This window comes from Camelus ferus, chromosome 1 (assembly GCF_009834535.1).
Source record: "Camelus ferus isolate YT-003-E chromosome 1, BCGSAC_Cfer_1.0, whole genome shotgun sequence".
NCBI classification, from domain to species: domain Eukaryota; kingdom Metazoa; phylum Chordata; class Mammalia; order Artiodactyla; family Camelidae; genus Camelus; species Camelus ferus.
The window spans coordinates 40,490,103-40,515,154 of NC_045696.1; the positions used below are offsets into that span (position 1 = coordinate 40,490,103).

Sequence of the window (25,052 nt, forward strand, 5' to 3'; positions counted from 1 at the left end):
TAATGCTTGATTCATTTGACTTGGTCAGCAAGATTTAGAAGAACAGTAACACTTTTTTGGCCTCTGTGAGCCAAGTATGCATATATATCTGTGTCTGCTTTGTGTCCATGTTACTGAAGATCCTGTCATCATCACGGAGATCATTTAGAGACACCGTAAAAGGGTCCAGATCCAGCAAACTGGGTTACTATTTTCCTTCACTGTGAAACAAGAATTAGGACATGAAGTGATAGAGGAGGCCTTAGCTGGTGTCAGAGGAATATCTGGTAGAAATGGGGCACAGTGAGTCAGGATTCTTCATCATCTGAACAGTCTTGTTTGGCTTCCCAGGGGTGAGAGGAAGTGAATTAATAAGATGCAGATAGTCAAATGACCTACTAATTATAAGGAGGTTGTGAGCTTTTAGCAGAGAAACATGATCCTGACAGGAGCTTACTGAAATCCTCAAATTGAGCAGAGGGGCTAAGATTCGGGCCAATCTCTTTTTTTAAAAGCAGGAAAAAAGCAAGTAAAATGAAACAAAGAGTGTCCTAGAAAGAAAAACTACTGAAAGATGAAGTTTCAGAACCAAAAAAAAATGCCAGTCTGAGAGCTCACAGGCACAGAGTTTGGGGAATAAGGCTACAAGGAGAATATTTTCATTCTGAGATGATGGAATCTGGGCTAGGAGACTCTCCACATGTCGATCAAAGGGCCAGGTGGAGACTTAAAAAGGTGCTCAATCTAGGCCTAGGAGAGGAAATGGAACGAACAAGGGAGTGATAATAAGGACAGCATGTGTAAATCCATACCTGGATAGTTACTTAGAGCCTGGATTATATGTTGTCACTTTTTCAGTGCTGTATTATCAGTTAAGGAACTTTCTAGAAAGAACTAATGGATGATGGATGTTCACTGACTATCACTAAGCTTGTGCTTCTTTGTCTCCCATTTTAATTTTTCATAGCAAAAAGTATTTATTTGGATGGATTTTTCTTTTTGTCATTTATTGAAATTGATTTTTTGCCTTGCTTTGACTATATTATAGCTATCAAGAAGGAATTTTTTTTAAAAAATTACTACGAATATACTGCTAAAGTGTCTGTTAACTTTTCTTTTTATGTTCTTCTCCCCCTCCACATTCTGAATGAGGTTTTTAATTATTTGAAAAAGATTCCTCAGATCAACATTTTGACAATTTTTCTTTTCCAGACTTTCCATTTTGACTACTTTTACACCAAAAAACAAACAAACAAAAAAACAAAAATTTAGCCTGTCTTTCAACAGATTGAGACTTCAGGTCCTTGGCAGACTGAAAGTTTCAGATGGGCATCTCAAGATCTTCAAGGCCCACCTGGGCCCCCCACAGCCATGGCGCCTTTCCCTATCAGCCTTGTCCCTCTCTAGGGAGAAGCACTCAGAAAGCCACCCACATGTGATGCCTTCCTTGGACTGTCACAGATAAATGTGTTCCTATATTCCTGAGAGCACCTTTCCTGGTACACAGCATGCCATAGCATGCAGAGCCGCCTTTTTTTTTTTTTAATTGACATTTAGTTGATTTACAGTGTTGTGTTAGTTTCTGGTGTACAGCAGCAGAGCTGCCTTTATGTTTAAGTTAATGATGGTATGATGATATTGGGCTCGTCCCCAGGTTCCTAACACTTTCACTGTTAATCATTCTTTCCATTCCTTCCTCACCTTTTCTGTGGTTGATTTGGTACTCTTTGAGATCTCTGTTCTTCTGTATCTTATTTGTTTGCCCTAAGGTAGCCTTCTTTAGGATAGGGCTGATGTCCTCTCTATTGTCCATTCCCTACTGCCCCACCAGTAGACAGCAGTAAACAGTGCAGGTGACTGAATGGCAAGGGGCAGGCAGGATAACTGACAGGGAGCAAGTATGCTCACCAGCACTGAGGCACCAATGGGGAAAAGGCAGTTGAATACTGTGGGAGACAGGGTAGTAATGGGGGAGAAATTCAGATTCTGGAGTTCAGTTTTCAGAACTGAATCTTGGCTTCCCGACTTCCAGCTAGTATAACCGAGGAAGCAATTTAACCTCTGTGAGTCTCATTTTCTTCACATGTAGGATGGGGATAATACTGGAGCCTTCTTCGTAATAGTGTTTTTCCAGGGATTCAGTTAAACAATCCATACAAAAGCATAGTGGTTGGTATTATACATATCAGTTACCACTAGATGTAGAAAACTGTACTGATGGTTACAATACAGAAGAGCACCTCAGCCACACTGGGCTGGTCTAAAGTAAGGGGCACCTGGAAGAGACAGTCAGAATTCACACTAGGATGAAAGACCCGACCACATAATCTGTTTACTGTGATGGACTGGTTCTTTTCAGCCATGTGCATAGTTTGCTATACTGCTTGTCATTTATAGCCAGTTTCTCAGCCTTGGCCCAATTGACATTTTGGGCTGAATAATTCTTTGTTATGGGGACTGTCTTGTGCACTGTTGGATGTTTAGCAGTATCCCTAGACTCTAGCTACTCAACACCAGAAGTAACCCAGGACCCCCAGCTCAGTTGTGAACAACCAAAAATTGTCTCCCAACATTGCAAAAAATGTGGGGGAAAAAATCGCCTCTGATTGCAACCACCATTTTAGGGCATAGTTAATTTCTTGGAAAACTTCTATTAGATTAGTGGTAGCTGTCTCTAACATTCATAACTCTACTTCATTATCTGCTGCTCAGTATATCTGGGACCAGCCAGTATTTCCATTTCTCTTTTGTTCACAGATCTACAGCTGTTCTTTCTTCCTGGAAGAGAATGATGCTTTGAATGTGCATTATCCGGTGAAATTCCAGCATATCACAAAGGATGCTAATAGCTGACCTTCCCAAAGCCTCTTTGATGTTCTATTCATCTTACCCCTGTTCTTCCTTCCTTGAGTGTGAGTGTGCAGTGCACATTCTTTGCTGGGATTAAATGCTCCTAGACTTGTCTACTTGGGGACTCAGAGGTGGGGTGGGCTGATTTGGCATAGCCTACAGTCTTTTTCTGTATGTGCTACTGCTGGGCTTGGTTTCCATAGTGGAAAATGTGGAGAAGATTACTGAGGATATTTTATAATGTTTTTTAAGCATTTCAGGAAAAAAAAATACAAAGTAACAGGTTGAAGGATACCCAAATTGTATGAGAAAGGTTATTTGAGGTTTTCATACTGTTGTATACTTAACTTTGTAATTATACCAAGTTTACTTTGCTCAGTTTTAACTCTTCAAGCAAGTCTGAATTTCAGTCTAGGATTTTAGATTAGCATTCCTAAATATATAATAAATATTTCAAAATATGTATATTAAAAGGTATACTGTGAAGTGTCTTCCTCCTACCTCATCTGTCATTTGCCCAGTCCTCTTCCCCAGCCTATAACCACTGATACCAGTTTCTTACATGTACTTCTAGAGTGACTTTATGAGTAAACAAGCAAATGCAAATAAAGATTCTTAATCTCTCCCTTTTTTGTATGAAGAATAGCTTACTACAAAAATTGTTCACCCATCATCTTGATTTTTGCAGTTAAATATTTTCTTAGAGATCTTTCCATTAAATCAATGTTCTTAAGCAAGGCAGGAAAAGAAAATAAAAATCAACATGACTGCTAAATAAATCTTTACAACTTCATGCTAGAAAAATTAAAATTTACAGGATTTTTAAAATGAAGTAACATAGAAGAATGGGAGTCATACTTTTGCTGTTTTGAACTTTTAATATTAAGATAAATTAAAGTAGTAATATTATTTGATTATAATTTTATAATAGCACCTTAATTGATGTACATCTGTTTTTATAATATATGCATTTTTCTATTTGAGAAACTGAAGCTTAGGCACATTAAATAACATGCAAGGCCTTTGTAATGGTAGCCCTGGGTACTGGAACACAGGATTCAATTCCAGTTGCTGTCTAGTGTGCAATTTGTTTATAGTGAGAAAGAAACAAGCATATTGAGGGTCTACTCTGTGCCACTTGTTCTTACTTAATCCTTATAAGGTTAAGTATTATTCCTATTTTACAGATGAGGGTAGGGACCAAAAAAATAAAATTTAGAGAGGTTAAGTAATTACCAAACAGCACAAATTACCAAACCAGAATAAAAATTCACTGAGTCTAAAGCATATGTTCTTTCTATTTAACCAGGCTACATGCTTGAAAGTCGAGAGTACCAACCTCAAAAGAGTTTCCTCCTTCTCCCATCCCATGCTTTTAGTGTTCATTTGTTAATTCCTGTACTCTGTGTCCCTACACCCTTGGCTCCCTGACCCCCCTACCTTTGCTCAGTCTGCTCCAGCAATACCAGCCTCCTTGTTGTTCCTTGAATACACAAGAGCCTGTGGCTTTTGTTCTTGCTGTCTCCTCGGGGAACCACTGGACTTTCCCTTAGCTCATGTAGGACCATCGGGCATACTATATTTTACTTATTTGATCATTGGCTGTCTCTCCTCCTAGAATGTAAACTTCATGTGAGTAGGGAGATATATGTGTGTGTGTGTGTGTGTGTGTGTGTGTGTGTGTGTGTGTGTTTTATTCAATGACTAGTCAAGTACTAGTCTGTTTTATTCTAGTTATATTTGTGCTATATTTCTAGCTCAAGAATAGTACCTAGTACTTAATTGGTATTCATTAGATATTTGTGAAATATTTGAACAAATACCTATTCTACTTTCGAACTAGGTACCATGTTAGGGAGTAAGGGTGTGACTGTAAGCAACAGACATATAGTGCAGTCGGCCCTCTGTATCCATGGATGCAGAATCCACAGATAGGAAAGGCCGACTTCTACTACACCATTTTATATGAGAGACTTGAGCATCTGCAGATTTTGGTATCTGTGAGGGACCTGGAACCAATCCCCCATGGATACTGAGGGATGGCTGTAAAGTAGTTCCTTTCCTCTACAGTCTGTGAATGATAGTTACCCATGTTGAGCAATTATTATATTCATGAACCATGTTAGTCCTGGAAACAGTCATAAGAGGCAAGTATTATTGTTCTCATTTTACAAAAAGCAGCTGAGGCCCAGAAAAGTTAAATAATTTGCCAAAGGTCCTGCTAATAATTGGCAAAATCAGAATGCCAAGTAGTTTTTACTCCAAATCCTGTTTCTTACCACCATGACATATATCCACACCTCCTATCTCATATATCTCATGTACCATCCTCTCCAGTGAATTTGTGAGTTGTAAAATTCTGTCTGTCAAGGGCACAGAAAATCACCACCACTTGCATTCCACTGTTCTGTCATAGTATTTTCTGTAGGTTCATGGCTACTTTGAGCCTTGATCATGAGACATTAGCAAATATTCTCTTAATCATTGTAATAATAAAGCAAGTTTAGTCATTTGGCATAAATTCATGATTATTTTTGGATGGTTTAAAAAATTGTGACTTTGCCAGTAATAACATCTCATGTTCCCTAGAGGAGGTGGGTTTGTCATAAATACCATTTCATAGAACATTTCAAGGAACTTAAAGTTCTCGGAAAATATTTTTAACAGGCAGCCTTTTCTCAAACAGACTTCAAGGGCATAATACTGTATACCCTTAAAAGTGTGTGTAGTTTGTGTTTTATCTTATTAAGAATATTTCTATGTATTTCTCTTATGGCAAAACCCATTTATATTTAGCTATCCCTTTTGTATCTTAGTGGAAAACAGAAATAGATTCTTTAGAAAAACACTCTGATGTAGCTGCAGAATTTTGTTCTTAATCTCCTTTGTCCCTTTTTTCTCTATCCAGATCACAGGTTATTTTCATTCAGATATTGCAAATAGGTATTCTGGAGGATTAGTATAATTCCTTTCTCTTAACACTTATTCTTTGGTAGATTGCTTTTCTTTCTTTTATTCTCTGCCTCTTAAAAAGTTATGAAGAGTATATCCTTTTCCAAATCTTACTATGAGCCAAAAAAAAAAAAAGTTTTTAAGCCCCTAGTTCCTGTAAGTTCCTTTTTTTTCAAAAAAGGCTTTCCTCTTTTATTTGGCTTTCATACATTAATTCACTGGTGTTCAGTTTGTCGATTTAACATAAAAGGCCAAAGCAGGGAGCAGTCATGTGCCAGAGTGGATCATTTCACTGGTTTTCACCTCCCTGTATGTAGTCTGGCTGCCTGCACAGAGGCAGCGGCTAACATGGTATGCTTGGGAAACCAAACGTTTCCTAACTTATTAGTGGGAAATTCAAACTTCAGAAATTCAGAAACCACAACAACAGAGACTTATGTTTTATTGTGACTACTGAAGTCACACAGTTTGCCTTGAGAAACAGGCTAGACAGGGGCCCAAAGAGTATAAAATGTGAAACATTTTGATCCCTAGAGAATTCCTCAACCTCCCCCCACCCCCGCCCTTCTATTTTAGCTATAGTAAATCAGTAAATAAAGGGGAAATGGGAGGGAACTAGGAACATTTAATACCATTAAATAGTACTTGAGGTCAGGGCCATTGGAGGATGAAGGTTGATGCTTGCCCTGGCTGCCTGCTGAGCAAACAATTAGATCATGAACAACAGCGAACATCCTCTGTCTACCCTTACTCACTTTTCCTAGTTCCTGAGGGTGTTTGGTTTCTATCACCTCCATGACATTTTGGAGAACTACAGTTTGGGCCATAATTTATTTACAGAAGGTGGGAGAGTTTTATTCTTGAATCTGTGGAATGTAAGTGACCATTTTTCTTGTGGTCTGTGTTTTGCATGTCCCCTTGTATGCACTGTAAAAATTAAAATTATTTTGGTCATATAAACCTTGTTTAATCTTCCCTAATAGTTCAGAGCATTTGGGTTACATTTTCCTTTTCTGCCACTTCTGAACATAGAGAAGACAGAAAGCACGAACACAGAATTTGATCCTATTTTCTCTAAGTTGGGATCTTTTAAGATGAATGTGTTCTAGAGATTTATCTTATGTAGTAAGGGGCAATTCCATTAAGATGTTACAGCGGTTTGCGCCAGGCCTGCTAGAGGTAAGAGCAGTGACTTGAAACTCAACTTTTCTAGGCCCTGGGTCTGTCTGCAGCTGGTTTTGTCCCTGAGCAAAGTTTCACCCATTTAGTTGTGTTTATCTCTGTAAGAAATTCTGTTTGTGGCAGAATTAAAGAAAAGGCTGTAGTATACCTTTTATATGTGCTATATGAATACCCATCCATTTTTGGACCATGTTTTGACCTGGCCATATCTTACCTTTGAATTTTATATCATTTTAAAATTTGAATTTTAAGGGAGGGCAAACTATTTCAGGTTTGCAGTAGTTGAAAAAAGTGTTTTTAAGAAAAACGCACTGACTTTACTATCCCTCATTTTTAAAGTTCATTCATTCACAGATGAAAACGAGGAAAAAAAGCATAACCCAACAATTCTCAAACAGAAAAGCCACTTTCAGAGGAGCCACATATCTAATAGACAGGGAATGTTGGAGCAAAATCTGCTATTAACTTAACTCTGTGACCTTGCTTCATCTAACTGTTACCTCAGCTGCAACATGGGGCAAGCGATATAATTTTGTCTCTTTTACAAAGCCTGTAATGATCTTCAAATCTCAGTTCCAGAGTAAAAACCACCAACAACCTTTCAAGTCCTTTCCTCCCTTCTTTCCTATGCAGCACTGTGTACAAATTCATATGTCAAAAATGTATATTCCATTCTGTCAGAAGATATTTTATGACTCATCAAGTCTCAATGGTTCATAACTATATGGGAACCTTAATTGGAATTTCATGGGATTCAGATTTATTTTTGGTTCTTTGTATGTCAAGCATTTGTTGTAGTTCAAGGTCATAAGTGGCTATTAAAGTAAAGAAGTAAATTTTTTAGTGCCTGACACTTAAAATGTTATGCCAAAATGAAAGTACAATTACACTGAAAAATGAACACCTAGGAAGAAGTATTTAGACTATTAGTTTCTGAAAGGGAATCTTTATTGTCTATGGCTAGGATCTGATATAAGCTATTTAACCTGTAATAAAAGATTGTTTTACCTATTTGTTTCCTGTGTGTGCCTCTCCAGCATGGTAGGACTGTAAGGGTAAAACAGGGAGATTCCAGGCTAGCTTTTAAGCCTATTGCTCTCTTTAGTCCCTTACTTAGTAACTAGTGTTTTATTTCAGGTGACTAAGACTTAATTAGGAGAGCTCATGTGGGTTTCTCATAGGAAGTATTCCCCTCTAGCAGGGAAATGAAGATAAAGGCTAAATTCACTTTCAGAGTAGCTGAGGTTAGACACTAGAGACATGGATTTTCTCCAACAAGCTAATGCTTTACTTCACTTTTATGGCTGGGTTAAGAGAAAATGAGTTCTTCAGGACTGCATCCTACAAAACATCTCCTCTGGCCCTGAGACAACCGTTTGTGCCTCAGCCTGGTGGAACCCTATAGCACCAGATGATGATGGAGCACCATTTTTCTGGGTAAACTGGCATAATATCTAGAAGAGTAATAGATATGATTTACTGAGTGTCTCCTGTGGGTCTGGCATTGTGCCAGTTAGTTGCTTTATCATCATTTTTAATCTTTACTTTAAGGATTGAAATCACTATGGAAATCCAGGTCGTTCTAAAGGCCAAGCAATGGATTTAAAATCAAACTTCAGGTGTTCTGATGCCGGGTCAAGTCTTCTTTCTCTTTTAACCTTAGATTCCCTTTTCACAGCAGACTTCCAAGGAATAAATCTGTTATCCTTTTTTGGGGGAATCTATAGTTACATTTACATTTCAGTTCCCATTTTTTCCATGACTGTCCCCTAACTTGTTTTACCCTGGCTGTTTCCCCTTTTCTAGATTCCCACAGCTCTTACAGTTTTGTGACATAATACTCTGTATTGTTTTATACCACTTTCTAATTTATGTTATATTAGTTTTGCTCTTGAACTAACTGTAAGCTCCTTAAAGAATTCAGTACCTCTGTATCTTCCACATGGGTTTGAACTCAGTACAGACTTGATGAGCAAATGATTGAGAGGTGAGAAGAACCATTTCTTAGCAGGGCATAACTATCCCTCTTAGGCTGAATGATGCCTAAAGTTCTCAGAATTTACTCTTATTATTAGAGCAGAAGAAGAAGTAGAGTTTTGTTCCTCTTGTTCATGTCATTTTGGAGGAGGGAAAACCATTCATTGAATGAATGGCCTGTGATTCTTTCCATCTTTGTTCAGCCCAATGAATTTTATGAGACTGTAAGAAGATTCTTATGAGGTATAATTTTAGGGGAGATGAGTAGAACCCACCTTTCTTAAAGTTGTTATCGTTATCTGAAAGATCTCTGTGTGCCCCATATGAGTAGGTTGTATGAAAGTCTGAAGGATAATATGGAACCTCAAACATAATGTATTTCTTTTAATAAAATGAGTGTTTAATTATCTTGATAACAAATGAATTTATTTTAAAGAACAGATAATCTTGTCTTTAGCAGCACATGACTACTTTTCACAGAACTCCACAGAGTGATTCACCTCCTCTGGCATTCCCAATTAACTGACTGATGAGCCAAGGCTAAGGGACTTGCACAGCATCTCACTGCAGGCAGGCCCTTTGTCTTCAGCAAGAAGGAACTTTCTCAGGCTCTCCTCAAATTCTTGGGCCAAACAGCTCCTTCCTTTTCTTTAAATGTGACAGCAGCAGTCACTTAAGTTTTGTTAGCCCAAATATGATGAATGTTTTACATTTCTCTTATGATTTCTGCTCAGAGTTGTTTTTGTTTTGATTCACTTAAAAAGGAATTTTAAAAAGAGAAAAAAAACTTCGTTCACCTTTAAACTTTTATTCCAAGACTGGTGGGCCATGAAATATGATAAATCTGGCAGGTTTGCTCCTGTCAGAGCTGCCCATCTTGAAGCACTGACCTCATCTTTGAGGCTGTTCTTGGTAGGATGATTTGGAGTTCTCACAGGCTCAAGGATAAAGTTATGTTAATTTTGCCTCTGGCTTAAGAGTGGGCTTCTCCCCTCACATTCTTCCATTTTCTTTAGGTGATTTGTCTCTGTAATGATATGATCAGTAGCTTGTATTTTTGTATAGTCTTTGGCTCTACTTGATCAGAGTTCCCTCAGGGGTTGCTGCTCACTATTCTGTCCATACCGAGTATTGAGAGATACTTATGGTGGATGATACTGTTTCCTTTTTTTTTAGGTTTATGGAAGCCAAGGCTACAGGAGACTTACCCAGTGAATGGAAGGCAGAGCGAAGAAGAGTAGAACTTGATTTATGAACCCTTATTCCTACTCTTAGTCTTACCATTGAGATAACACTATTTGTCCATGACAATTTAGTGTCACTAGTAAACAAGCTTGGAAATTGACTACATTCTGTTTTGTATTTTTTTTAAAAAAGTCCCACATTGTTTGTCTTTAGTTAATTTTTATGTATAGCTGATCTGTCTTATCTACACTGGTTTATCAATTCATTAGAAAAAAGCAGGGACAGGACAGTGATTAAAATCACTGTGTAAGAGCCGCTGATGAGTTTTGTCCTTGTCATCCACACAATAGGTGTAGCTGGTTAGTGACACAGTGTGGTGTGTGGGGAGCTTATTTGCTGGGCCTGTTGTCCTCCCTTGTGCTTAGCACAGAGCCCAGTAGACACTCAGTACATGTCCGGTGTTGATGAGGAGCTATGAGCTCTAGGCTGACTTCACAGGTTGACACTGGCAATCCCTAACTTTGAAACTATAGAAAAATCATTCCTTTTCTGTAAAACCTGGCAGATGGGTTGGACTACCACAGAAACTTTGTAATCAAAATGTATGCTGGGAAAAGGCAATCTGCTGATTTCTAATTTCTGTAGGGACAAACTGGGCCCCGTGACAGCAACTTCCAGGCCTTCAGCTGAGGCACAGAGCTTAGGGAAAAACAGAGTAATGCCCTTCATTAAGGACAAAAGCACTACACTCTGCTCGTTCATATTTTGCTTCTCCTCTATTCCATGCCCCTGGGCAGTTCACCTGGTACTGTTTCACCATCTTTATTCTCATTATTTTGAGGAGGAAGTTAAAGTGAGGTAGGTGGAGATGGGCAAACAGAAGCATCTGACTTGACGTCTGCCTACACATACTGTACAGTGAAAGATTTCACTGCCTTGACTTCATATGAGTGTAATTTGTTTTCTGGTTTTTGTGTTTGTAAGTCAATTCTACATGGTTTTTAAAAATAGTGGTAGAGATTTGTTTTGGTCTCCTAAACAAAATCTCGAAGAGGAGGCCCTTCCTAGGCCACTATTTCTAGAAATACTCTTTTCTTACCAAATAAGTTTCTAGGTTGTAATTTGTTCATATATTTATCCAACACACTTATTGGCCCAGTGACATACCTACTAACTGAAGCTATGTACTTTTCTAGGTGTTAGGGATAAAGTTGGTTGCAAAACTGACCCTCAAGGAGTTTCTAGTACAGGAGATAGACAATAAACAAATAAGCAGTTAATGTGTAACTTAATGGCATGTAGTAATGTATGGTGTGAAGGAAAGTAAGGCAAGTAAGTATCACCAGGAGCTCAGAGAACTCATTAGTGACTTCCTCTGTAGTTCTTGGGAAGGTTGTTTTAAAGGCACTGAGTCACTGAGTTTTGAAAGGGAACTTGCTAGCTGGGGAGGTATAATGCTTATTTGGAAGACACAGATCACTTATCAAGTTAGTGGTTTAGACCTACATGGTTTTGACTATAGAGCATACACTCTTTCCAGGGCACTTCTCAGTTTTTAGGCAGAGAGTGAGCTTTGCCACCCAGAGGACTTTTAAGTACGTTTATTATTTGCTTTTTTTTGGTCCTCCCTTTATTGCCTTCCTTCCATTGATACAGTCTGGTTGAACTGTATTGATTTTCACCTCCCTCCTTTCTCTTTGCCTTCTTACGGCTTATACTTACTAACAAGAACTTTGTACCTTTCAACTTTCTTTTTTTTAATGGGTTTTACATCCAAATTAACACCTACAGTGCCAAGGCTTCTTTTGAGGCTTCTGTTCTCATCTCTTCCTACTGTTAATTTAAGGAGAAACCAAAGGCTATAGCCCAAGAATGCAGGGGGCCTTGGCTTTGCTCCTAAGTAGCTCTGGGTCTCTGAGGTAAGTCACACTGTGGACATCAGTTTCTTCTGCAAAATGAGGCATTTGGATCAGATGCCCTCCAAAGCTTCTTCCAGCTCTATAAAGTTCTGTGCACATTCCCTGCCAGGTGTGTGTGTGTGTGTGTCTGTGTGTGTTTACACTGTCTTGTGCCTAGTGAGCATCCCACTGTCCATAAAGAACTTATCAAGGCACTTCTCAAACTCCCATCTGTGGAACTGAGTGTTTGCTATTCTGACGTAACATACACTGCCTTTTACTCATAATAACTCACTGTCCTTTAGGCTAGAATCAGTAGTAATCATAAACAGAAACAAGGTGTTTGCACTCCTACCTGTCCCAATGATAACACTTACTTACCTATTCCTCTGCATACCTCCACACCCCTCCCCCAGCACAAACATATAATTTCCCAAGCCAGTCATTAAAAAATAATAATTGTATCTTTAAGAGTTAATCTTACTTTAAAACTAGTAGGGCATAAGGAATGTGAGGATGGTCAGACTGTAGGAAGAACACTGCTAATGTGTTATTCTCTGTTCTTGGGCTCAGACTTAAAACTGCTGCTGTCCTATCTAATCTACTAAATTAGAATCTCATGGAACAAGCATGAAAATGGAATGCTTCTCTTATATCTGAAAAAGAACCAAGGGACTTTCCTTGGAGAGCCTTCCCACTTTTGTTTGCCTAGCTTTCCCAGTCAGAGGTAATGGTAGCGCAGAAGGCAGCCAGGAAGAGATAATCTCAACTCTGTTTTTAAGAAAAAAGGATGTAGGAGGGCTCACAACAGTGTTGGTGACGATCTGCTAGGAATTAGTGCACCTACCACAACGTAGAAACTCACTGGCCAGAGGAGTTTCTGAAAGTCTTTGCAGCAACACATTAAACATAAGTGATTAGGTTGGTGGCCCTTAAACACTGACTAGTGATGGCAGAGGCAGCCATAGAAATATTTCTTTGAAAGTTTGTGATGCTGGCTGCATATGCAGTGTCTTTTCATCTTTAAATCCTTATTTAAACATAATTTATAGAAACTAGTCAATCAGCTTATATTGAAGCTAAATGCATAGTCAAATAAAAATTAAATTAAAAACTCTAAAAATCATTTAAAATTAATGATATGCCCAAGAGGATAAAGTTTGTTAGATTTTTCAAAAATAATGACTGCCTATGTGGACAACAGATTCCATTCCTAAAGTAGGTTGAGACCAATATTGCTTTACACCCCCTGATTATTACTTCATAACATCCAGTCTTTTATAAACAGTTCTCTTCCTGCCCCCTCTTCCTTTTTCCCCTTAATAGGGGGTTGTATATTTTCTCCTCTGTTCACCTTGTAAAAGCAGTTGCTTTACCCTGAAGCACTAGATATAGACAGAACATGACCTAGGAAGAATTAATGGAATTTTATTCTTCCTCTCCCCCATTTTCACTTTTTTACCTCAAAATCTGTTTATTACCAAAGGCACTTTTTTGGAGGGGAAAAGGTAGCAGAGAACCCAAAAACAAAATTCACAGCCTTTTGAGAAAAGAAGTTAATGAGAATTACAAGTGGACTTGAAAATTAAGCAGCTCAAAGCTTGATTTGTATTTTCATCCTGGCTGTTACTATAGACTCCATCATAGCATTAGGAAAATATCACAGAAATACCAGTGCTTAGCAGTTAAGGTTAATTGCTATAGAAAGATAAATGAATCTATTAAATATAAAACTAATATATACCTTATTTGGAGCTGGAAAAATTCACATTCATTCAATCTAAAACATTTTTTCCATCATATAGATTGTCCCAAAGACTAAGAAATGCTCACTCAGAGAGCCCACTGTGAGATAATGTATCCATGATAAATCTTTTTTAACTTTCAATTTTAAAAGGAGTCTTAATAGGTGATTGTTCTTTGAACTGTGCTTTAAAGTTAATAAGTGGAAAAAAATGGAATATTGAAGTGTGTCATTTAAACTTTTTTAAAAAAATTGATGCTTGTCCTTTTTAAAAAAATAAAACACAGACTCTGGGAAACAGCTGTTAGAGCTTTGATAGAGGTTATGATTTTCAACAGTTGAGCTATAGTTTATGGTACAGAAGGTACTTTGGGTATAGCTGAAACAATAATTGATGGTTTCTGTTTCCCTCTTCCTCTATTAGATTCAAAAGAGTGGGATACCTTTTTCCCAAGGCAGGAATTTTTCAGTTTCCAATTACAGCCTCTATCAAATAAACAAGTTTTCTACTGCATACTCCGTACTTCCCCACCATAACCTGGGTGTTTCCCCCTGTCTCTCTTCTCATTATGGTAGGCGTCCCTAGATTTGAAATAATTGTTTTGAGGAAATCCTACTTCTCAGTACTAACCTGCAGTTTATAAGGCCTGTCTTTAGGCCAAGTAACATCATATTTCTTTTAGAACACTAAAACCAAAGCTTTGCATTGCTCCAAACAAAATTAGCAAACAAAACAAAATTCCTCTGAAGCAAAAATCGAAGGCACCAATGTTATATACTTTAAAATTAAACTCTACCACAGGAATTACTAGAAATATAGATACGTTCTGAATTTTGAGCAGCTAAAAAAGTGTTGTTTTAAATGATAAGCAAAACATAGAGACTATTTAAAAAGGGAAATAATTACTTCACACATTTCTTAAGTTTTGTTTTATAACATATGTTCAGACCAAATAAAGTTTGAATGATAAATCATTTTTTATCTCCTATTCCAGTGTTTTAAATTTGACATAGCATATTTTATTTTTAATTCCTCTGCTGATTTTTATTCTGAAAAATAAAGTAAAATATGTAAATTTTTCGGCGTCTGCCAATAATCTGTTTAGGGTTTAGGTATAACTCATTTTTGGTTCAAAATGCCACTGATGAACAAAAATCTTCTATAGGATTTACCCTTTTAAGTTAGTACTTCTATGAAATAAACTATTGTTCAACATATTACTTCAGAGACACCAGCTTTATCTTCAATTTTCAGTGCCGTTTGTCATTTATCCATTGACTGGAGTTGAAGTAAAAAGCTAGAACAAAACTGTGATAGTTACTTCCTTATACTAATTGACATTTGCTTTTAAGGTAGAATAACATTTGTAGGATTTTTTTTTTGAAGCTTCAGAAGTACTTTACTTTTTCAATTAGATTTATCCTAATTACAAGATGTATTCCTAACAGGGGTTTTCTAATCTTTTATGTGAAGATTTATAAAAGGGGGAGGGCATTGGGTGAGAAACAGATCTACTACCATGTGGTAGTGTTTCACACTCTTCTAAGACTTAAAGGAGTTTGAGTCTCAGGAGAAAGAAGATCAGGAGATAGAGTTGTTGTATTACAATATTTTCCCCCACCCTTTCCCCAAAGATTTCTCAATACCGGCAGGATACAATGTGTCGCTTACTTGGAAAGCGTGGGTAATATATAGTCATCCTCCACCTCTCTACATTTTAAAACTAAATCCCAAATCTGTTTTCTCCCTCGGAGAAAACAAGTTTTGTGTGAGTTGGAAAAGATTTTGAACCTAGAGTTCATTGGACGCGCTTTTCGAAACCTGTTTGCAGTTCGTGATGCTGATAACTTTAAAAGCCACCTACAGACTGCCTGGCTCTCTGACAGCAATCCCCTTGCTGGAGCAGAGCGGCTCTCCCGGGCTTACCTGAGTCGCCTGCGCCGGGGCCGGGCGGGGGCCGGGCGGGGGCCGCAGTCGCGGCGCTGCGAGCGGGCTGCGCGCGCTCCGGGAGTCGCCCGAACAATGCGAGCGGGGCGCTGAGCGCGCCCGGCCTATGGGCGTTACGTCACTGCGCTGCCTTATAAGGCGCTCCGCGTGTGCGGCGCGGGCGGCGGGGGCGCGGGTGACAGCCAGACCCGCAGCGGCGGCGCTGCAGCGCGCCCGGACTCCGCAGACGCTCGGACCGTGTGAACGGGCCGTGGGTCCCGGCTCCCCGCGGAGGTGACTGGGCGGCGGGCCGGGAAAGCCAGCGCCCTCCTGCCCGTCTATCCAAGTCACTGGGGGTCATGGGCGATCTACTTGTAACTTTTCTCCCTCTGGGGCCCTAAAGCTTCTCTTATTGCTTCGGATTCTTAAATACACATCCTGAAATTCTTATTTTTAAACGTTTGTAAATACATTTTTGTTACATTTGTTTTTTTGGTTCCTGGGGGTGGAGGGGAGGCAGAGGCAGGAGAGGGAAGCCAGAAATCTTTTTCTTTCTTTTTTTCCCCTTTTTTTGGAGACATCTCTGGGGTGATTTAGACTTCAGACCTTCTCTTTCCTCTTTGTAAAGAGTAGGGGTCCTCAGAGGATAGTATTTTATTTCCTGATGATGTAACTACCAAACAATTCTTCAAGTGATGATGGGAAGGCCAGATGAAATCTTATTTTTTTCAGCTTTTCCTGAAAGAACCTTCTCGTTCCTCATTTCTACATGCCTGTGTTTTAAGGAAAGTAGTTACAACTAATCAGTTTATTTGGCAAGGAAGATATTTGTTAAAGAAATTAAATGTTTTGTGTTGTACTTTCAAAACAAAGTATAAATGCAGAACTTTAGAATCAGCTTTTTTACCCATTTGTTCTCTTCTACCAGCACACAAAATAAAACAAAACAGACATGAGAAGAAAAAAAAAAAACTGACCAAATTATGTCTGAATTAAGCCTGTTACCCTTTACTATGGGGCAGATTTACTTGTATAAATCTTTTTTTCTGGTAAGTGAAAATTAGCCTCCTAATTACTTTGCACATCAGTAAGAGAAGTAATCTCTAAAGTCCTAGCCAACTATGTGTATCTGCTAAGTAAATTAGAGACACGGCTGCCTCATTTGTGAGCTTCAAATGAATTGAGTAGTTTAAATAACTTGAGTCTATTTAATTTCTTAAATTACATTAAAATAGGGTTGCTTCCTGGTATGATGTACATATGTCTATAGAATTATTGTTTCCATATGTGTTGTCAAGCAGGAATAATGCAAATAGTCTGCTTGTTTCTTTTCTCTAGTGTGGAGTGGAGAAAGTCTGGTTGCAGAGAATTTGTAGTTAGTGAAAATGATGTGGAGAAAAGATGCAGGACACAAAAATAAACATGTATCATCTTTAATAAACTGTGTGCTCACTTTGACACTTCTTCTAGATGACTCTACCTGTCTACTGAGAAGCCTGTTAAACTAGCCTCTGCTCTTTATATATACTGTTTTAAGGGAAGTGAATGACTATACCCTTCAGCTGAACTTAAATTTTAATATTTGATTTGTTAATATTTGTATTAACATTTTAGATGTTGGTTTATTAATTTTAAGGGGAACTCTACCTTATTTTTGTGACGTATATTTGAAACTTTTCTAGTCTCCTATGTTTGTCTTGTACTTTTAAATATCCTTTGAGATTTTTATGCTAGATTTGATTTATTACAAATGAGATAAGATGGCTGATAGGAAAGCTGCATGAAGCATAAACACCTGAATCTCAGCTCCAAACTGGTAACTTAAAGCACCTTTACCCAAAGCTAGCATTTTTGTAATTTGTTCTACCTCCTTTTCCGTCTAATGGATACAGAGGCTTCCTAACATTTGGCACTGCTTTTTATGTCTTTCTTCCATTTTTTGTACTCATGAATGCTTTACATTTATTTTCATGCTTTTGACTTCCCAGTTTCCCTGTAAAATAGATCAGTATTATTTCCTCCTTTTCTTTAGTTGAAGTAACTGAAGACTAGAGAAGTTGAGTGGATATAAGACTTGTCTAGGATTTTTGATGCAAAAATAAAAAAGATTAGGACTCCTGCTCTTGTGTTCTTTGCCTATGCTGTGTTACTCCCCAAAGCACTGGTCTGTGACTCAGCTATGACTCAGCGCTCCAAGGTCATGGTATGTAACCAGTCTCTTTAGGAACCAATGATAAATCTCATTTGTTGAGGTTCTAGTTCATAGCCGTCACTGTGCCTAGTGCTGTACATGCTTCCATCGTTTAATCTGCGCAACACATTTTGAGGTGGTATTACCCATACTTTTCAGATGACAAAACACATTTGGAAGGGTAAAATTGCTTGACCAAGGTCATACTGCTAGTGAGGTAATGAAAGCAGGGATTTGAACTGGTGTTTATATATACAGCCGTAGTCATCTTCTCGTAATGTTTTGCTCAGAATCTCTCAGAGGAGTTGTTAGTAAAAAAAAAGTTTTCTGATTTAATTGAGAAGTTTGTATCTTTGTTTTCCAGATTGAATATTGAACTAGGAAAACCAAGACTTACCCTCTTCATAGGCTGCACGTCAGAGCTACCCCGATTGTGCACTGAATAACTCTAGGGAGTGTCATTTACATTGAAGACATTGTGGATTTGTATATTTACTAAGACAGTTTTCTTGAGGATGTTGGCAACATGTCTTATTCTAACAAAGTTAGAATATTTTAACAGTTTTCTGACAGATGAAAGTCAAGGGTCTTGAAGAAGGGGACTCTTTATTAAGAAGGGAAATCTTTTTCTCAGTGACACAAGGGTACCCTGGGTCTTGTATCGCAAACTCAGCCAGCCATTGGCATTGTGCTCCATTGGCCACGTGAATTAATGAGTAGACTTTTTTTTTCCTTCCCTCTTCCTACCAATATTCTCTTTGCTTTGTAATTTTTGTTCCCTTAGCTTCTGGCATATACTTATTATAAAAAGAACAGAATTATGACCATTGTGCCTCAATCTTGATGAGAAAATTTGATTTCCTCTTTTACTGAAAATTTTACTGTTCAATTGCTATATGATTTTTCTAATTTTATAATCAGGAATTTCTTACAAATAAGGATACCTACAAGTTAGAGTCCTTTCTACAGCTAGTAATCTGAATTTATGATCTAATTCAGCAGTAGCTTTGTCATTTAGAAATGATCTACCAAGCTAATTGCTTTCTAATGTGGAAGAAGCGTTTGTAAGCAACAAGGCTGGAAAGTAGGATGTATTGATTTGATTGAACTGTATAAAGTCACTTTTGTTAAATGGTCAAAAACAGTTGAATATTAGCAGTTTCCCATGGTTCAGACTAATGCCAGAAGGTTATTACAATGGCCCAAGCAACCGGTGTTACTAGTAATGTCCACAGTGTCATCATTATTTAACTGTTTTAAAATGTTATTAACATGTTACTAAAAATGTCAGAGCCAGTTTCTCTTTATGAAGTGACTGCTCTTGTTTTCTTTCTTGTCCTATCTCCCTGCTTATGTTTCTTCTTGTGACTGGTGGAGTCTTTTAGCCATCTAAATTTAAGTGCCAGAGAAGCAGTATTCATAATGAACTGAACCTTTCCTGCAGCTGCCCACAGTTTTCACTGTTGGTTCTTTCATTAGGTAAGGGGTGATGTGCACTGCTCTCTACTACAGGCTGTCATCTGAAAAGTATGGGTAATACCACCTGTGGGATGGTAACAACACTCTTTGAATGTGGTAGGTTTGCCTCTGTAAAAGAAAATATGTGGAAACACTATAACATGCAAAGAAAAGCAATAATTCTTATTGTAGGCATGGTCCTGTATGAGAAGCTGAACAGAGTGGGTACAGATTCCGGGTGGCAGGGGAAGAGGCAGAATGCTGTGGTTTTGCATTGCATCAGGCTGCAGTTGGATTGGCCAGAGAGTGAGCCTTTGGTGCTAAGGCATTCTGCCTCAGACATTCTAACACCTCATCGGCAGCATTCTGGAAAAATGACTGCCTCTGAGCATTGGGCAAGCCTGCCATGAATGTGATGCTGATCTCTTTGCTGCCACACAGTTTGGGAGGAAGACTGAAGGGACTGAGCACCACAGGTGGGCAACTGTGGGATGTGGAGCAAAAAGGAAAGTCTGAGGGTAAAAGCATCTCCTCTCCATGCCAAGGACAGTCAGTTTTCCAACCAACCTCTTCCTTTTACTCTTCTTTTTATTTCCCAAGTGGTATCTGCCTAGCTCTGTACACATAAATGCCTGTGCACTGAGATATGCACTGAGAACTTCACACCAGCAGTTAATGGGCTGCAGTGAACTTGAATTTACATATGGATCCTTATCTACAGCCCAAATCTTCTGTCCCAGGCCTCCATAGTCCTTGAAGTTTCCAAAGGCTCTTCAGTTATTCCTATTCATACTTCCTCTGACTTTGATTTTAGAAAGGGACCAATACCCTTGAGAGTTATCTTGGGCTGATTACAGCAACAGTATTAGTGGTGATATTAGGGAATGGAAACCCCTTTATTAACATTAAAACGAATGATATTTTGTGGCTTTAAAGTTAATTTAAAAATAGTTCAGTGCCCATATCATAATTTGGAAAACGCAGGAAAGTCAAAAAGACATTTTACAACTAGTCCTACCACATAAATACTGACAACTATTAACAATTCCATGTACTGTATTTCCTTTTAGTCTTTTCTAAGCATTTGTAAAGCACGATTGCATTCATACTGTGGTTCATATGTGTATATTGTGTTTTTACCTTTATTATATATATTTTATGTTCTTGGCTTTTCTGTAGATGTTGGGTCATTTAAGAGCATATGTTTGCATATTTTCTCTAGAAATAGTGATCACAAAGCTAACCACTACCTGCTATCCCATTGACATTGTCATGGTTTTTGTTCTTCAATAAGTGAAACAAGGAGGTCTATTCAATGAAGACTCTTCTGTTGATCAGAGACCTTCTGTTCTTGGTTTACATGGGATGCTGTGAGTTGGCTATGGGACTCTAGTGAGCATCCCAGTAGGTGAGCAGAATGACTTGGAGAGAATGAAGGATTGATTATATTACACCACCATAAGATTATTAAATGGGAAGCAGGAAAACCCTGCTATTTAGGTCCAGTCCATTTGCTTATTTATTCCTGCAAACATTTGTGTTTCCTTGGTAACTAATAATAGTTTTGAAAAGTTGTTGAACTCAAAAGTATTGCTGCAGGAGTAAAAAAAAGAAAAAAACCCTCAAATCACAGAAATTAGACGGAAAAGACCTATTAGGTCATCTTCTTTGTCACTTGCCAGAACAGATTGTTCTTGATACTTTGTTCAGTCCATTTTTTAAAGGGACTTTGTCAACGAGTTTGTACTCCATGTCTTTTTTAAGAATGCATCTTTAAAGAAACCACTGACAGGTTTTTCTGTATAGTCATAGAGCTTGATTTCAAGCTAACTCTTTATAGAGGGAGACCTGTGGGTTCAAAGTACAATTGAACAGATTTTTTAGTTGGAAATCATTGAAACAGTTTAGAATGTCATTGGAATAATTGGCCAACTAAGGGTAAAACAGAGGAGTGAGTTGAATTTTTATGTTTTCTTTTATCATTGGAAACTCAAATATAACAATACATGAGGATAAACTTTTAATCACATAGCTCATTGTAATGGATGTAGAAGGCCTAAGGAAATAAAGCATTTAGGAAGTTAAAGTAAGAGTAAAATGGTTCATTCTAAGATTGTTTTTATGAAAGAGGCATTTTATAATCTTCCCTCCTATCCCCGATTCTGCTTTGTCTATTATATTTATGATCGATTATTGCTTCATGTGAAGGTGGCTTCTAGTTGTAATATCCTTTCCCTCAGTCACACAACTTACTCCAAACCTCAGAATGACAGAATAAAACTATCTCACTAGAGTAGTCAATGGTGGTGTTAGACTATATGCTTCACTTGCCTGCATTATCGCTAATGATGTCTTCACTGGAAAAAATGATGAATAAATTAAGAAATAAGAAATGCACTTTGAGTTTTATTAGGAAGGGTGATCATTTCATAAAATCACATTTTCAAGTATAAAAGACCTTAGAAGACATCTACTGTACTTATTGCCACTCTTTGTTCTCCCTTTTTAAATAGATGAGATAATTGGAGCTCAGGTTAAAGGACTTGCCCCAAGGTCAGACTTTGGTGATCTAGCTACTATGTTTTATGAGTCTGCATGTCTCTGTTGGGAAACATGAAAAATAAAAAAATGACTTAAAGAATGTGACTATAACTGTCAAAAAGAATGTGTCTGAAATTCTAATTAATGTTAGTGTAATGTGTCTAGGTTTATACTAACCACAGAACTAATTTGGAACATTAATGAGCTAGTTATCCACTTTTATATATTAAAAATGCAGTATTTTTCTTGCATTTGTTTATTGCTGGTAGTCAACTCAGGTCATCAAGATTGGTCATGGGTTGGCAACTCTGGTCAAAAATTTAATGGAGAGATCTGAATGTTTAATATTAATTCTGTGTTATCATTTAACACCATTGTCTTCTGTGCTTGCCAACTGGTTATTCTGTACAGGAGAAATCCTATTATAATTTGTTACTAAGCAAAGCATCCAATCTACATCATAAAATACAGGTTTGGAAGGGAGGTCAAAAGTCTTGTGTTCACCCTTCGATTGAAATCTCTCCCACGTGAGAATTTCAGCTTCTTTCCCAGGAGTTGGTGCATGCACAGTCCAGTTGTCATTAGTAAGAGCTGAACAGTTTCAGGGATTTGTTGCTTCCACTGACTGTTCCTGGTCTTTCCATGGCACCATATTGAACAAATGCATTGCTTTGACATGACAGCTTTTTAAATATTTGAAGACAGTTTGTCCTGAATCTTCAGTTGTTCCTATCTGATATAATCTGAATCCTTTCACACCATGTGTCTTAAAGTTTGGTGAACAAATTACTTCCACACATCAGGATTGTCTTCCTCTTTATAGACTTACAGACTCTGTGTGTGCCTGTAAATGTAAGTTTTCTTGGCATTTTAGGCAACCACATCAGACTGCTGTGCCATCGAGCTTACTGATCACCAGCTTCCTAATGAACAACCACACACCTAAGTATTTTCATCATGCACTGTTCCTGTGATAATCTCGGTTAATCACTTCTGTCTTATGCTGATTTTGTTTATATCTTTGTTATAATAACGACAATAATGTGTAACACATTTACTGCATAATAGGTACCAAGAACTGTATACTTCACATACAGTATCAACTTTGAGACACATAATGACCCTGTGGGAGAGATAGCTGAGGAACAGAGAGGTGAATTATCTATACAGGATCACAGAGCAAGTAAAGAGTGGCACCAGGGTTTGAACTGCAGACTGACTTCAGCAACCTCTGGTAGAAATCACACTAAAAGTCTTGTAGTAGGATTTGGTCTTACGGGACAAACAGTACTAACATGAAGTCATAGAACTTTGTATCTTTCTTATCTGCCGCCTATAGGTCATTAGGCTTGCACTATGGGATGGTAGAGTGAGAATGGATCTTGGAGATCATCTGGTCAGTTTCCCTCATCTTATTGTTTATATAACTGAAACTCAGGCTGTGCAGTAGTCTGTTCAGGGATATGCTGTTGGGGCAGAGCTCAGGCCAGTATGTGGTGCCTTTTCTACCGCAAAACTCTTAAAGTGTTTGTACCTTGTACCATTTCTTCTCTCTCTCTTTTCTCTTCTCTTCCCTCCCTTCTTCTCTTTCTTCCTTCCTGTCTTCTCTCTCTCTAATTATTTATGGCACTGTAAGCATTAAAACATCAGTAACAGTCATAGAAACCATATTGAAAGGTATACTTAAAATCCTAGCATGCTATGTTTGAAACTGTTTTCAATATATTGCCAACTTCTGAATCTGTAAGTTCTTTATCTTTTCAGATTATGACATGGACTTAAGAATCTTATCAAATATATTCTCAAGATCCCTCTGACTGAAGTTTCGTAGCTCAAAGAAAATTTAAGGAGTGGTAAGGGAAGGGAAAGGAATTGTCATTTATTGAGAACCTACTGTGTGGTGATTACGCTCCCCAGCACTCTACCTTGATGTCTTAAACCTCCTTCCCGTTTTATGAGATTCTGTATCAGGACTAGCCCAATACCCTGCCCAGAATGGGCATTCCACAAACCTGATAAATGAGGAAAGAAGTGTTTTGGATCCAGCAGGAGAAAGGAATGATGATCATGTATACACTACTTGCACTCATTAACTGTTAGCTTTTGGTTCATTTTATGTGCCATTTATTTCATATCTGTGGAGGCAAATACATGCACAGGATGCTATGGGATGCTACTTGAGGTGATAGATTTTGGCCTTGTACAATGTAATACTGATTAAGTCTTGATCTGGAAACTATTCTTTCTTCCATTTAATCAAGTTTCTTTAATTTCCTTGATCACAAATATTCTTTGCTAGGGAAATTTTCCTCTGAGGGTGTATTTAATCGTGCAAGTGGGGAAAATGTCAACATGATAGTACTCTGATAGCCTGAGGACTTGAGGAATAAAAACAGCTATGGCCTAACAGTTGCCTCTTGGCAAAATATAACTTAAAATAGAGCTGATTTCTTTTAAAACATAATCAATTCTAATGAAAACTGATCCATTTGAGTTTTGAAATGCATAGAATCAACTTTCAGTTACCATGAATGACTCTTGCCCTAGTGATGCCACAATGTCTATCATAAGATTGCTAATTATCAGTAGACTCAAAATATGAAAATGGCTGAAGTCTCACTTCACCTCTGAGAGGTGCTCAGTGACTTTTGGTTAAAATCAAACTCTATCCATCCATCCATCCATCCTTCCTTCCTCTGTCTATGGCTATCATTTGCTAAAACCTTGTGGAACAGATGTCTAACTCTCCTTTCTTTCCTCCTCTCTGCTCAAAACCACACACAGAGACACCCACAGGTACACATTCAGGCTTTTACATATGCTAACTAACAACTACAAGAGGAAATGAAGAAAAATGAAATTCAATTTTTAGATCAGGAATGGAAATCTACTTCCCAAGGGCTAAATGTGTGATCTTTTTACCCAGTCATGGTGACCTTCAACAACTAATCGCATGTTTTGTGCTTGAGAATTATCATCAGTCATTTATGCCATTATGTTAATAACAGGATGGGTGGGAGAGGCATTGGCAGCTGATGCATGGCTTTCACATGTACGATATTTAAATTTTTTTATGCTTTTGAGAGGATGAAAAGGCCAGTGAGACAATATGATTGAAATTCTTGAAAAAATTTCACCTTTGTTCATAATATTTGCTCACTGGAATGG

The 25,052-nt window shown here is 37.9% G+C and overlaps 2 protein-coding genes across 8 annotated transcripts in view; one reads left to right on the top strand and one right to left on the bottom strand.

The window, feature by feature from the left end:
- Positions 1-25,052, top strand: part of CMSS1 (cms1 ribosomal small subunit homolog) — a 333,529-nt gene that overhangs the window by 37,945 nt on the left and 270,532 nt on the right. The gene's annotated exons all lie outside the window — the stretch shown is intronic.
- FILIP1L (filamin A interacting protein 1 like) overlaps positions 1-25,052 on the bottom strand; it is an 85,239-nt gene that overhangs the window by 12,053 nt on the left and 48,134 nt on the right. The window contains exon 1 of one of the 2 annotated variants that reach the window (XM_032489844.1): positions 15,695-15,843. The exons of the other annotated variant lie outside the window; for it this stretch is intronic. The gene's annotated coding sequence lies outside the window, so the exon portion shown is untranslated. Of the gene's footprint in view, positions 1-15,694; positions 15,844-25,052 lie in introns of those variants that run through there. 2 annotated transcript variants of the gene reach the window in all.